The sequence below is a fragment of the Protopterus annectens genome, chromosome 3.part1 (assembly GCF_019279795.1).
Source record: "Protopterus annectens isolate FY-2018-M chromosome 3.part1, PAN1.0, whole genome shotgun sequence".
NCBI classification, from domain to species: Eukaryota; Metazoa; Chordata; order Ceratodontiformes; family Protopteridae; genus Protopterus; species Protopterus annectens.
In genome coordinates, this window is record NC_056732.1 from 105,431,746 (window position 1) to 105,448,224 (window position 16,479).

The window sequence follows — 16,479 nt, forward strand, 5'->3', positions numbered from 1 at the left end:
CATATCGTCTACTCAGAGGCAATCTCTGTTTAACATGCAAAGCCATGTCAAACCCTGAGCTGTTGGACATGCTCCACTTAAAGAAATCCCAATCCCTCAGATCCACACGCTCCAGGGATCTAAACCTTGCAATCATAATGAACAAAACATGCTGGAGGGATTGGTTCCTGACCCAGAGACTCCCCATACTCTGGAATAGACTGCCCATACATGTCAAGCAGAGTGCCTCCTTGGCCCTTTTCAAAAGGAACCTTGATGATTGGATGGGAGATAGGAAATTCACCCCGGGGATCATGTCAGTCGCCCTGCTAGACAGGGGTCCAGAGAAGTAAATATTGTGGGAAGAAACATCCAGGGAATTGTTATGGCTAGGCTTGTATAGGCCCTAGGGCTGATAGCCTAGTACCAACCTATGAACCTATGAACCTATATAGGTACATTCAGTTATACAAAATGATACATACAAAGTTCATATTCAAATATGTGATCGCATACAATTATACATAGAACATTCAAAGCTACTACCAAAGTATGATACAACAGAAGTTAGCTGGTGGCTGCTGTATTACAGGTATCAGTATTGGTTATATACAATCATATTATATATCTTTAATAGGTTTGCTTAGGTAGGAAGGGCTAGTTTGATTGCAAAGTAATGATGCTGGTTAGCTAGTTGTGGAAGGTAGAGTTAAATTGCGCTAGTGCATGGGCACATCCATTTATTTGTGAGATAGGTCCTGAGATGTTTTTTACACAGAGATAGGTTGGTCAAAGTTACAACTGAATGTGGAATACTATTCCAAATTTTAGCAATGTAGTTCGAGTATAGAGAGTCACCCACTACATTGCTGGATTTGGATACTTGTAGTAAGGATTTATTATTGGATTGGAGGACTTGAGTGTTGGAGTAGGATAGGAGCAATTGGTGAAAAGCAGAATTTTTTTCTGGTTGGTGAATTAGTCTGTGGGCCATAATAATTTGATTATATGATAGGGAATGGGGTAGTTGTAGCCATTTCAGTTGTTATAGGGCAGAGCAGTGGTGAGATCTGTAGGGGCAGTTGATGGCAAATTTAGCAATTTTATTACACCAGGGTTCTAGTTTGGCCATTTTACTTTTTCGTAGACTGATTAGAATGGGGAAGGCTTAAAGTAGGGTGGATAGTAGGTGAGTCCTGGCTATTGCCTGTCTTGTGCTATTAGTGAGAAATGGCTTAAGTCTATACAGTGCAACTAGTTTTATGTGTGTTTTCTTGACTGACTGAGATAGATGTATGTCAAATTTCAACTCATTGTCTATTAGCACACCTAATAGTTTTATTTGGTCTACGGTCATTACTATGATGTTATTGGTAGAGTACAGTTGGAATGGAGTAGTGAGGTCACATGGTTCCCTGGTGTGAAAAAGCATGAGTTTCATTTTGGATGGGTTCAAGATTAATTGTGATTCTGATAACCAGGCTTCAATTAACAGGAAGGACTGTTGTGTCCTTGTATTGAGTTCATTTAGCATAGGTGCAGAACAGATGACAGTGGAGTCATCAGCGTACTGTACAATGGAGGCTAGAGGAGGTGCTGTATGGAGCCTGTTGGTGAATATACTGAAAAGTAGGGAGCCTAAGATTGATTGTTGGGGGAACCCCCATGGTAAATGGTAAAAGGGCAGAAACATCATGTTGCCATTTGACAGCTTGCTGATAGTTAGTTAGGTAGCTGAGGAACCATACCAGGGAAGCATGACTGTATTTTAAGCTGGAAAGTTAGTTAAGAAGTTTCTGATGAGAGACCACATCAAATGCTTTGGATAGGTCCAAGAAAATGGGGCATTCCAGACTGCCATAGTACCTCAACCACCCTGCTCAGCTTCACCAGGTCCATCAACCAACATGGAACTGGTGAAGCTGAGCAGGGTGGTTGTGGTATTATGATTCAGTCAAAATCCATGCTGTGTGCTAGACAGGAAGTTATTAGATAAAATGTAGTTGAAAAGTTGCATATGAATACACTTTTCTAATATTTTAGAAAGGGGTGATAAGATAGCTATGGGTCTATAATTTGAGAATTCAATGGAGGTACCACCTTTGTGCAATAGGATTATATATTTTCCAAATTTTTGGAACGTATTGTTCGGATAGAGACCTGCTGATGAGGATAAAGACTGGGTAGGCAATGGCATCTGCTGGTAGTTTTAGGAATTCAGAGGGCAGACTGCTGGCTGCAAGAGTTGTGGGCTTTAATTTAGTGAGTAGTTTTTTATGGTTTGAGCTTGGATGGGTTCAAAGCAGAAATAGTTTAGTAGGGGGGACCCTTACACTGGTTCTTGGTAATTTCTTATATGATGTTTGCGAAGAAGTTAAATTGTGTGGCTATGTTATCTTTGCTGTTAGTAATCGATGGGGTAGGGGTGGAGGATTGACCTGGGTGAAGTAGTTTATTTATGGCAAACCAGAATTTTGTAGGGTTGTGTAAATGTTTTTGTTATATATTAGTATAGGTAAGTTTTTTTTATCTATTTTGACTTGGGACTTGTCTTTATTTCGAAGTTGTCTGTAGTGTTCTATGTTGGCCTGAGTTTTGTTGTTGTGATAGTGTGTCTATGCTTTGTCTCTCAGTTTGAGTAAGGATTTGGTTTGTTAGCCAAGGGATGAAACTGAATTTTATTCTAGTAGTTCTACATGGTGCAAGGTTATTTAATATGTTAAGGAAAGTGGTGTTAAAATAGTCCACAGCAGTATCAAGGGGAAGGCTTTTGAGAGGAGTCCAGTTACAGTTATGTAAGGTTATGTTACAGTTTTGAGCACTGAAGTCTTTTTTTTTTGTTGTGAATATGCAATAGGTAGTGTTTCTATGGGGGTGGAGATGATGTCTAATTAAGTATTCTGGGAGATGATAACTAATGGTATCAGGAAGACAACCCAACTGGTAAGCTAGGGTAGGTTTATAAATTGGAATCCAATCCAGAATCAAATTTATTTTGGTTACTTTGTCTACTCTTGTTATGGCTTGGATGACTTGGGTGTAGCCATGTAGGTTGATATAGTTTGAGGGAATGCCAGAGTTGTAGGAATGCCAGTCAGTTTTAAAGTCACCCATTATGATGGCTTCTTGTCGGAAAGTTATTGATATCACAGTCTTCACTTAAGTTGGAATTATTGCCAGGTGAAATATAAGAAGCTATTATGGTTAGATATGTGTTATGGTATATTTCTAGTTTGGTAAATAGTACCTTAGTGCTGTTAAAATCAGGCAAGCTTGATTCAATAAGTTCTACTTTTATGTTCCGCTTATATAGTAGGGCTATACCTCCTCCATGCTTGTTTTTTCTGCCACATCTGTGTATATTATAACCTGAGGAAGAATTTTATTGTTGGTAATATCAGGTTTTAACCAGGTTTCTGTAAAGATTATAATGTCTGGGGAGTAAAGAGATAGGCTGTCATGTTTTTAGCGTATTTTATTTACAATGTTCCTGTAATTCATATTAATGATTAATAGGTTAGAGCTACTAGAACAGGCTGCTGTCCTAGTTGTAGGCGATGCAGTGGTGGAATGTTGCTCTTTTGCTGATCACATTTAGGGCCTGGGTTAGGGTGTATATCACCAGAGAGCTTTAACAGCATGGAGAAATGTAGCAGAGTTTGTTGAGTTTAGATAGGATTTTGGTGTGTTTATGTGAGGTTTGAGATTTTGGAATAGATTGGAGAAACTTGTTCATAAAGTAACCTATGTCGGTTGTGTTGTATAGGTTGGGAGTAATGACAAGATTGCTGGGTGTTGGATAATGGAGCTGCAAGGTTGTATGTGTTGGGGTATAAACACTGTATAACTAAATGTGGAAAGAGGTTAGGTAATAAGAGAATACTAAAAGCATAGTAATGAAAATGTTTAAGGATAGTATGTATACAAGTTTACTGAGAGGTTTCACTGTTGAGGTGAGGAAGGTGTGATATAGACATGGGTAGAGTAATGTACAGTAATATTAGAAGAGGTTAATAAACTGGTATAGAGAGATACAGGTAGGACTTAGAGGATGTATTGGAAATCTAAGTGAGGTAAATGAGATGATTGTATAGAGGGAGTAGTAATTGTTGGGTTAGGAATTTGCTAGAGGGGATGTGGTGATTTGGGTGCTTATTGTGCTGAAGGAGAAATAAGGAGTGAAGTGTGGAGTAATAGCATTATACTAGAATAATGATGGGTGTAGTGGGAGTATGTAACTGTGCTATGATGTGTGGGTAACAGGCATGTAGTGGGTCTGGACAAGGTGTTTTGTGATATGATTAGTTGAGAGTGAAGTGGGGAGTGGCTAGTTGGATATAAGTTTAGAAATAGTGCGGGTGTGTGGGAATTGGGGGTAGGGTAGGGGACTGAAGTGAGCCCAAGGAGGGAAATAGAGAGGGGAAGGACCTGGTGACCAGGATACCAAGATTCAAGAAAAAACTATCAGCCAAAAAAAGGGCACAGGTCTGTGTATGTAATTTACCAGCTAGTAGCCTCCTTATCTTATACATCTGTTAAAGAACCACTGAGGAATGTAGAATATGTTGATGCAATAAATAAAATAAATATAAATCTCTCTCTCTATGTATGTGTATATACATATATATATATATATATATATATATATATATATATATATATATATACACACACACACACACACACACACACACATATATATATATATATATATATATATATATATATATTAGTGTGTATATAACAAATGGCAGCAACCAGTGCAACCACCATGGCTATCATAAAATTAAAACATTAATACAATAAAATATTAAAGTTTTAATTTTATGACAGTCATGGTGGTTGCACTGGTTGCTGTATATGTATGCATATATATATATATATATATATATATATATATATATATATATATGTGTGTGTGTGTGTGTGTGTGTGTGTATGTGTGTGTGTACATATACAGAGAGAGAGAATGAGTGTATAAATGAGCAGAATGCCACATCTGAGGCATTTCCAGTCATAGCTGACATTGAGGAGGTCACCTCTCAAACAAATAAATATACAAGCCAAATTTGTGGAGTAAATTGAGCCTTGCTATTCTGCTGCATGTATCTCTAGAGACATCTGTAAAAGTAAGCCAGGCTGTGCATTACCTCACAGTTCAGATAAAGAACTGAATCTAAATAGTATATATGGTCTCCATGTGTGTTTGGTTTTGATACAATACACCAAAAAGAAAAAAGAGAAGCTGATGCAATAAAAGAATTGGATATGTGATAAAACAAGAAAAACTAGGTTGGCAGAACTGACACATTTAAGCCAACTGTGGATCTGTGGCCAGAATGAATTTAAAAAATTGAACACCTTTCATTACAGACAACGTTCCTGAAGATAAGCATGTGCAATTGTACTGTGTGGGATGTATGTTTCCATATATGTGGGCACTTCATAACTTGGGTCAGCCCTTGAGACCGAAAAATGAAAGCTATATGCAATTTTTGAAAAGCTACAGGAAGATTTTGAACCTACACCACTGACAGCAGTAGATAGATTATGCTTTAGTGTCTGCAGTCAGAAGGGAAATTAAACTGTGATACAGTATAGTGCTGAGTTGAAGCGATGTGCATTGCAGTGAATTTGGGATAAATATGAGATGAAGCACTAAGAGACAGGTTTAGAAGTGGTACTTGTAGTGAACCTTAACACAGAAGGCTATCTGAATGGAGTGTAATATTTCAACAGCATTTGAAAACTTCAGTGATTATGGAAATAGCAGACTGAGATATGCAGCAGTTGAGGAGGCATGAAATACCTATTAGCACAGCACATAACATCAACATTCAGGCAGCAAACCAGAAAGGTTATTACTCCAATAATAAAAACACAAGTTATAATACTGTAACTTGATAGCAGTGAAGTGCTACAATCATTTGTTATAAAGAGAGCTGGTCATCACCACTGAAATCAGACACATTTAATTAATGCAAGGTTTTCTGAAAAGAAAATAAGCATGTGTCTGAAAAATAGAACTGGCAATGCTTTCATTGTCAAATAACAAAGGGAACAACTCATAGATCTAGTATTCAGGTCAATGATAGAAAATAGTATGCAATTTGATACAGAGGTAGCAATGTCAATTGTATCTGAAAAACTGTTTAGTCAATGTTTCCAAAGATGTTGCTGCAAGCCACCATACTTAAATGCATGCTGGACAGAGTGCATCACTAGTGTGCTAGATTATGTCTGATATGCTATGAAAAGCAAAAGGAACTAATGTCATTAGCTGTTGCGAAGAGAGAAGGAGTAGGTCTGTGTGGGAGAAATTTGTGACAAAATATTATATTAAATTGGCAACAAATAAAGCTTGTGAATCATGTGTTAATTTCACTGGAACAACTGAATGAAATGCATGCTGAAATGTCTTAGGAGCTAGGCATACCTGTCAACCTATGGTCAATCAAAATCATATCATTAGCAGTTAAAAATCATAAGTGGGCTTAGAAAGAGGAACACTTTATTAGTTTCAGAATACACACTCTTCAAACATCAGACCTTATACAATTTGTGACAGGGAATCATTGTTTAGCCTTAATTCATTTTTTAATGATACATGTACCTTTAGAGAGTTCTAACTGAATGGAGAAAAATCAATGAATTTAGAAGACAAATGTGAAATCGAAAGAATCATTGCACTAAGATTAAATTATAACAGCTGAGAGGTACAGAACTAGGTATGATGCATGAATTAAATGCCACCATTCTGGTGAATCCAAATTATTCCACAAACTTCATAACAGTTACCCCTTGTTATGTGACGAGAAAGAGAGAACTGATGAAGGGAAAATTAGAAAAGCAAATATTATTAGTTCAGTGAATCAAACTGAATGGGTTCTACCAGCTGTTCAAATAATGAAGAATGATGTTTCTATCTAGTCATGTACAATAGATGATTCATAGGTCATGGGGAAGACAAGCAATGAACACTGAAAGAGTATTATCCAAGAGTAACAAACATATAAATGTGAGTTTGGCAAATTGTAGGGTGAATACTGTGGTTCATTACAGACAAATAAGAAATCTGTTCAGTGGCTGAGTCATAATGAAATTATAAATTAAGCACAGTTCTAAAGAACAAGGATGCACAGTTTGACCTCTCAAATCCCTAGCTCTGTGATGCACAGTGATAAAGCCTTGACTGGCACCCAGGTGACCCAAGATTGATTAGCAGCTCAGAAAGCTGGAAGATGCAGATGAGGTGGGTGACAGATGTGCCACTTACATTGACGAACTTGCCTGGAGGGAGGGCTTAGGTGGTTCCTCCTCCTGTGATGACATGGCACTCCAAAGGAGTGGCTTAAGCCAGTCTCCCTTTGAACAGGCTACAGAGAGATAAAGGTGGTTCTTCAGTAGTGACATGAAAGCTTATATCACAACCAGGGGTAGATTTAGGGCTGCATAACAGAAATGCCCAAATGACTACCAGAATGATGGCTCTTTAATCACCTGTAACATCATGGGGAGCAAAGGGGCTGGGAACAACTCTCATCCTGTGAGGAATTAATAGGGCAGTGGATCATGGGGAGCTGATTGTTAGCAGGCAGGTGGGCACCAAAACAATATAAAAAAGAAAAGAAAAGATTCAACTCAGTCAAGCTTTGTTTCACTCACTCTCAAGGTGAATTTTAGATGTCCATGCCTCAAAAATATGATAAACGTGTTATAGTTGAAGACCCAATCATAATCCTCTAGGATAAATACTAAGTATATGAGGAAGAAACTGTTTTTTTTTTAGATGTTTTGAGATGTCACTCTCATGATTCAGTGGCAACAAATGCATTTAATGGAATCTTGAAGTGGTGAAGTTGTGATTAACAGAATACAAATTCTATTTAAGATTTCCAGCAAAACTAATGCTGTACACAACCACATAAGTAATGGAATTTATTTCCCCAGCAAAGCTTTAGCAGTGCTTAAAGAAAAATCCTCTGAATGGAAGGACTCCTTAACACAACAGACTTGCATCCAGATATTCTACTAATGTGGATGAAGGATACATTAAATGACTACACTGTGTTAAATACTACACATCACTAACATTTTTATGTTTAGATAAGGATGTTGTTGAAGACAAACTCTTCTGTACAACTGACTAAATTTGACAGCCAAAAAAAAAAAACACTGATGTGAAATCCATGATCCTAGGAGGGCACACAAACAATCTGACATGGCACAGGCCAACTCTGGCAGCCCTGGTTGCATTTTTTTCTTGCTTATGTTGTGTGCTTTCTTTTTAATTTTTTTTCTTTACTGGAAAACTTTGAACTTTTTTGTAGATATAGATAGCACAACAATATGTCCTGAACAATCCTTCAAGCTGCCCCCCATATTTGCCTCCTCGCTCTTTTCCTTTCTCTTCCATATGTATGTCTACACCATGGTCTGTGAAAGTATGGCGTTTTCATAACACTCCTCTGTTAACTATATGAAATACTGTTGGTGTGGCATTCAAATGGCCTGTAACAGAAGAATAAGCTGTACACTACCGCATCAATCAGTCCACTGCACTATTCAGTCTTATGATCGCCCCTCTCTGGTTTATGACCTGTCCTCAAAATATATATGTTCTTCCCACCACACCAAATTGAGCAGCCTTGCATTAGGTCGCAGTTGCTACTTGTAAAACAGTCGTACCAGTCACACTTGGTTTTGTAAGTGAATATACTTATATCTCTACTACTGCTCAGTCAGTGTTCTTGTCACAGTTGTTCAGAAAGGTCTTGTTATCTGGACCCTATGTGATATCTGATACAAATTATGTGAAAACTATCAGTCACAAAAGAAAAAGAAATGGCCAGCAACAAACAGAAGTGTAAAAATTCTTTATTTAGGAAATGTTGCAACACCAACAAACCACACCAGCATACCAGTTTCAGCAAAGCCTTCTTCAGTGCTGGTTATATATATTACATGCAGGGTAAAGCCTTTTCTGTTCATAAGACTGTTAAGTTTGCTTGATGGCGTAATATACCATCTGGAGATAACAGTCTGAGTGAAGAGTGATGTAAGAATAAAAAAATACTCAGATCTATATTGAAACAATCTGGAGGTCACTTGGAATCTTCAGCAGAAGAATCTATATTGAAATTGGGATAAGGATAAGCTTGGCAAGTCACCTATACCAAAAACGAAATACCCTTTAAGAAGAACCAGAGAGCTGGACAAAAACATGCAAAGAGATGGAGGAACACTGGAAGCACTATTTCAGCTGATAATGCCGAAATAAATTTTGAATCTATTGTCCATAATGTTTCATCTGTTAAACTGACTGTTGCTGAAATAGAGGTGCTGAACAAGGGACTGGGTTTGTGCTGACATATGCAGTGTCTGAGGAAACATTAGTGAAGAATGTGTTACAGTTTTGTAGGAAATTAAATTTGCTATTGTATTTTGGGAATGTTGCAATGAATGAAAAACAATTTGTATTTAAACCCTCCACCCCGCCCGATGAATAAGCATGTGTTGGTTTTTCAACAGCAAATGTTAAGATATTTACATTTTAATTTCTCTTATAGGAAGAATAATAACAATTTTACTGGTGAACAATGTCATGCTTTAAAATGCTTTTGATATTTGGTGCTTTGCTAATTGTGTTTTGGAATGGGTTATATATCTGGTGGAATGTTCTTGTAAAGCATTTTATGTGGGACAAACTTCGAGACAATTCAAATCTCGGATTTATGAACATTTAAGTGATGTATGAAATAAACATATGTCTAATGCTTTATATAAACATGTGATTGTATATTCTACAGCTAAATATTGATTTACAATAATCGACTGAATAAATATTAGCAATTGTAATAAAATGGGGTGACATAGTTTGCTGGATAAAAAGGAGCATAATTGGATTCTTAAACTTGGGGCATTGTTTTCACCAGGCCTCAATGATATGTATTAATTGTTTTATTGGAGGGGGTTTATATGCAAAGAAATGAAGGGTACTGTGTAGAGGTGTAACCAGCACTGAAGAAGGCTTTGCCAAAACCTGTATGCTGGTGTGCTTTGCTGGTATTGCAACATTTCCTAAATAAAGGATTTTTACACTGCTGTTTGGTGCTGGCCATTTTTTCCTTTTAGAGTTTACTTTATTGGCCATGCACAGTTGCCGTACTTGCATGCCATTTTGATTTTGTAGAAAACTATCAGTCAGGTATCAAACCTTGAGCCACTATGCTGTTTAATGACTTGCCTGCTGACAGTTTTCCCCTACTTGACAGCCTTTACTTCAACTATGTCAAGACAGTTTCTCTGTTATGACATTATCTGGGGCCCCACTTCCCACCAGCATTTCATGGGAAACACTACCAAAGGAATTATTACTTCTACATAAACCATATTTAAAGATTATATTTGTCTACCCCTGTGGTGATTAGCCATACATACTATACATACAAATGCATCATGTTGGACTGGCAAATCAGGCTCTGCATAAAGTCATGCTGCTATCTTGCTTGCAAAAATCATGTACTTTCCTCAGAATCAACAGTAGAAAAAGCCTGTTGATTGTCTGAAAAAGTGCAGTTGTACAATGTATTGAAGCAGAGACCTCTTTAAACACAAAGATGGTCTTTTCTTAAGAGATATGCTTCTGGCACAAAGTCTAATGTTCATTCAAAATGAGTGTGTCCAGAAGAAGGCTCATCTTATCCCATATCTTTGCTCCAACCTCAACCCTAGCCTGTACATTGGGCACATTTCATGGTCAAACCACAGTTCATGCTGAACCACATCTCTAGAATGCATAATGTATGCGACATCCTCATCCACTGCAGTGATTACAGCTCTATTACAATGATGCAACTGGTGCATCTGGATTGTCTGCACTGTTTCCCCTCAAGGAGATGATCAAGAATTGACAGAGAGAACAAAAAAGTCATAGAGGAGAAGGAGGAATGGGGTTTAAGAGAAGGCAGGAACTGACACATTCATGTAATATTGCCTAGATTATAGGATATATAGCAATATATGTGATGCATGTTTGTAAATGAGAACTTATTAATATGGTCTGATTATTTTTATATAAATAAAAGTTTGTCTGTGTCACAAGTGATAATTCCGTAAAGGTGCTTAAAAAAAGAACTGGGCAGGGAATCAAAACAGTGACAGAATTTACTGCTGTAAGACCTCTATATTTGACCAGAAGACAGAGAAGATGGAAGGCCAAGACTAAAATTAGACAGGTAATGGTCAGACCAAGAGAGGTTCTACCACAAATCTCCGATATCAAGAACAAGTTGTAAGATTAAATAAAATAAATGTTCAAATTTATGGGTTGCAGTGGAAAAAAATAACTGAAACCAAATCTTTCCATTAAACCAAATAGCTCCACAATGAAATACCAGCTGTTATCAACCCAGCCATTACAATACTTCAGGGCTAATCTTGCATGGGATTTATAAAGTAGGCCAATTAGGAGATACAATAACTCTTGCGGAAAACCTCCACATAATCTGATGCATGGTACATGAGGAAGAATCTGCAATTCACTCACTTTTTCTAAGGACAAAGTCAGAGGAGCTAGACTCTCCAGCCTCTTCCTTCGTCAACTCCGGTCCAAATAAAAATCAGACAGCAACTCTTTCATCTAACCATTTTTGCCTGGGATTAAGAATAATACAGTAACTTGGCAGGGCACAGAAACCAAGGTAACACCCTGAGCATTCATCCAGCCAGGTCTCTGTGAAAAAAGTCAGGTTGACATATGTGGCTTGTAGATGCAATACCCATCTTATTCCTAATTGACCTAGCTTTACATAACACTGCCCCAAACAACTTATTAGGGTGAACAGATCATGCTCACTAGTCAGAGATGGCAGTATGATACTTGAGGTACCCACATAAATTATGGGGGATCTTGATCCTCATTATATTTCAGCACATAGCAGTGCTTGGAAACTGTAATCCCTACCTGGCAAACCTAGTCAGAGCATGCAAAACAAAAGCTCATCTTAGCTCCAAATTTATGAATTTTCACCACCAGTTTTATTTATTTTATTTCTTTATTTCATTTGTTAACCGGGTAATGTCCGACTGGGACAGAAGCCTATTTTCAGCAGAGGCCCAGGGAGAAAATCTCCAAAACAGTAACAATACTAACAATAATAATTATATACAAATAGAGATAGTGTAAACATATATATGGGTCTCCTCCTGTTTGTTGAAAACAGTTTATCGAGAAACAGAAGGATGAACCCACTTAAATGAATGTACACTACATTGGAAGTGCACTTTTGCGAAAGATGATTTGCTGAAGCATGTTACAGTGGGGGATAAGGAAATATATCCTTTTCCCCACTGTAGTGTGATTTCGGAGTTAGTATATTTAAGTAGGGGGAGTGTGGGGGCTGCAGGGGGGCTTGCCTCCCTGCAAAAACAGTGTTTACAGTATTTTTTTTCCCCCGATTCAGTGAATCAGCTTTCGCAAAAGTGCACTTTCGATGTAGTCCACTTTCGCTGAAGTGGGGTTTTACTTTTCTTTTTCAAGATTGTGAAATTTCAATAAAGAAAAGTACACCCATATATATATATATATATTATGAAGGGGGATAACGGTCACTATTTTCCATTCAGTGGGGACAAAGCTAGTACTCAGGTTGTGGTTGAATAGAGTGGCTAATGGAGTAGCTAGCTCTTGTTTTAGAACAGCTATCTGGTCCCATGGAGGCTGTGTTCTTAGCCTTGTAGAGAGCATTGATGACTTGCTCTTTGGAGATGCAGGGAGGAAGAGGAGATGATGAAGACATGACTTGTGGTATGGCTGCTGGTGATAGGGGGTGTGAAATTTTCACTAAACCTGTCGGCTATCAGGTTTGCAATTTCCGCAGGGTCAGTATGTGTGATGCCATTGACAATTAGCTCAGTGCACATCTGAGTCCTACCTTTTAGGGTATGGACGTAGATGAAGAAAGCCTTATGGTTATCCTTGGCATTGGTTGCTAAATTTTGCTCTTTGAAGATTTTACAAGTTATCTTATTAGCTTGTTTAGGCTGAGGAAGGTGCTCTTCTAGTTCTGGGATCTCACTTTTGTATTTTTAGACAGCAGTTTTTTTTGCTTATAGTATAATTGGTTTGGTTTTTCTTGAGCATCTTACTTTAAAATCCTATCCGGCACGGCTGTGTCTATACATATGTGTAGATGTTTATACACGGCATCAGTGTATACCTTAGTATAGCTGTCAATTCCATCTGTGGAAATTGGAGCTTGGAAGTCAATTATACCTTTCCTTAGGAGGGTATAGTTAGCTTTGGTGAAGTTTTTTAACCCGACTTCTCCTTTAGGGAGTTGTCGGGCTATTGCTACTTCAGAAATGACTGATTTATGGTCATATTTAACCAGTGTGGCCCCTGCACTTGAGGCACTGCATCTGTCCCTCATATTGATGAGGACCATGTCTAGAATATTGGAGCCCCTTGTGGGGTGGTGCACTATTTGTTCCAGGCCATTTGAGTTAACAAAGTCCAGGAACTTTTGTGCAAGTGAGTTTGGGCTTGTATAAGTTTCCCAATTAATGGAAGGATAGTTGAAGTCACCCATGGCTAGGGTGTTAGGTTGTTCCATAATTGTCCCAAGTAGTTCTAAATAAGTTGTGTGGGCATTTTGGTTTATGGGAGGGGACCTGTAACTGACGATGATCAGAAGGTGGGGGTCTTACCCATGGTAATTTGGACTTGGAGATGGTCTCTTCTCAGTCCAATGATGTAATATTTAGCAGACATTGGGGACAGTGGGAGGTTGGCATAATGGTTAAGGTGGTTGCCTTACACACACAAGATGCAGGGTTTGATTCTCACATGGGATAAGTGGCTAGGCTTAAAATGGTCCATAAGGGCAGTTAGCCTAGTACTAATCTATGAAACTATGAACATTATGCTGTAGAGCAACAGCAGCAGCCAGGCACTATAACATTCAGTTCATTATTTCCTTGTACTTCCTTAATACCTCACAGCAAAATGTAGCCACTCAACAGTTTCAAACAGGACGATTAAAGAAGGATCAGCAAAGATTCACTAAGAAAAACCACTAGGCAGTAACAACAATAGGAAAAAAACATGAAATAACATATTCACTTCTAAGCTATTAGGAATGCAGTGACGTATTCCCAGAAACTATCACTCCACTTCTATACTATCAGAATTTTGGAACTTTAGAACACAGAGCCAACCAAACACAGACAACTTTTAAAAAGGCCACGGTGGTGCAGAGGTTAGCGTTGCCACCTCACAGCAAGAGGTTCTCTAGTTCAATTCTCTGCTGGGGTGCCTTCTGTGCAGAGTCTGCATGTCCTCCCTGCAGTCACATGGGTTTCCTCCGGGTGCTCCGGTTTCCTCCCACATCCCAAAGACATGCAATAGGTGGATTGGACTCTCTAAATTGGCCCTAGGTGTGAGTGTGTGTGCCTTCTGTGGAAGGTTGGGCACCGGGCTGGCAATTTGACACTGTAAAACTCCACTGCCAATCATAAGTGGACAGATGATCCGCTGTGGCGACCCCTAACCGGGAAAAGCTGAAAGAAGAAGAATACATTACAATCTAAAACATTAAAGCATTAAAACTTACACTAAAATCACTTCAGACACAGGTTAATTTAAACTAAGATTACAATCAAATGAGCCAAACTGAGCTAAAAAAAAAGTACAAAGGAGAAACACACATCTGTAGACTGTTTAGTTTACCTAAGCAACCTGCATGCTTTAGGGAGACTGGAAGAGCAACATTAACTGAGAACTCTCATGAAGAGCACATGAAAACTCTGCAAAGACAGTAACTGGAAGATGGGACTGATCCACTAACCCTGGAGCTCTAAAGTAGAAATCTTACTAGTGAGCCACCTTTTTATATTGTTTTTGCTTTGTTTTAAAGTGATAGACTTTTATCCTTGCTTCTCCACTGCTAGCATGCTTCAAGAAATACAAACCACACTGTGAAAGGATAAGTATTAGCTACTGATTCCCTCATCTCAAGTTCTCTGGTTCTCTCATTGCTGTTAGCTTTCAAGTGTTTCTCCATACACTGGTTTCCTGTTGTAATTCTAAGACATGTAACTGCAAGCCCCTGAATTTTGAAGGAAAATCACTGAAAATAAAGGAAACAGCAAATGTCAACAATCAAGGATCACCTTTAAAGTTATTTTTGCAGGGGTGTAAGCCCCCTTTACCTCCAGTGTGTGTGTGTGTGTGTGTGTGTGTGTGTGGGGGGGGGGGGGGGGGGTTCTGCACTCCCAAACCACTGATACTAATTTCAAGACAATCATACTTCAGAAAAAATAAAATACTCCAAGACACAGCAATCTCAAACTTATATGTAACTCCCCATGTTTTGCATTCGGTCTCTCTATTCTGGAACTCACACTTATGAGTTTCAGAATTTAAAACCAATATCTCATACTCTCCTTTTTTTATCTCCAATTTTGGCTTAAGACCTGTGCCAACTGTCTCCTCCACAAATGTTTTTGGAAGCAGGTACCTTCCTAATATTTACTAAAGCAACATGCAGATCTTCATTACTATAGTCTTTCTCATATTATTGCACAACTCCTACTGCAATTTATAAGCCTTGCACCATCGTTTGCACTACATGTAGTGGCAGGTATTGTAAATCTGTTTATTCTCCTTTTCCACTTCATCTTCTACTTTTTCTGCCCCGAACCATCCTTCTGGAATACTGACCGCCAGACTCATTACTGCTTTGTCCTTATGATAAAGTCAATACATAAGCTATACAATACTGTACAATGCTATGGTTCACATTTCAAAGTAATACCAAGTCAGGAGCATGTCAGATGTTCGAACACTATTTCATCATGTGTGGAAGCTACAAAGTAAATTCCCTGAAAGCCACATTCTCTGCCATTTGAGTTTGCCCTTTACCTCACTTCTGTGTGATTGTCCATGTCATATATGCAAGCATGGGGAGAGTGTAGTTGCTATAGATATATATATATATATATATATATATATATATATATATCTACACACACACACACACACACACACACACACACACACACACACACACACACACACACACACACACACACACACACATACATATATTTATACATATAAGCTCTGGGGATATCTGAGATGTCCTCCCTTCAAACTTGAGGAGCAGGGGACCTTTCCTCCACAAAACAAAATAGTTTCATGTTTACAGAAAATGGTTTTCAGCAAGTTATTTTCAGAACATTTACACTCACTGAACGTTTTCTTCAGTGGATCAACACAAATCTGTCCTGGCCTTGTGCATTCACAGGTCCATAAATAGTGTAAGGGAGCTGAAGGGCAGATAACCGTGGTAAAATGCCTCTAACAAATGAATAACAAAACTGAATGCTGTTAAGCGATTTCAAAGGATCATGTTATTTACACCCTTGCACACGTGCACATGCAAACAGCAATTCATAGAAGAGGGACAAATCGGAAGGAGAAAATTACCAGACAAT

At 38.3% G+C, this 16,479-nt stretch overlaps 1 protein-coding gene across 15 annotated transcripts in view; it reads right to left on the bottom strand.

Annotated features, from left to right (window-relative positions):
* The window catches only part of DTNA (dystrobrevin alpha), a 1,617,970-nt gene that overhangs the window by 121,406 nt on the left and 1,480,085 nt on the right, over nucleotides 1-16,479 (bottom strand). The gene's annotated exons all lie outside the window — the stretch shown is intronic.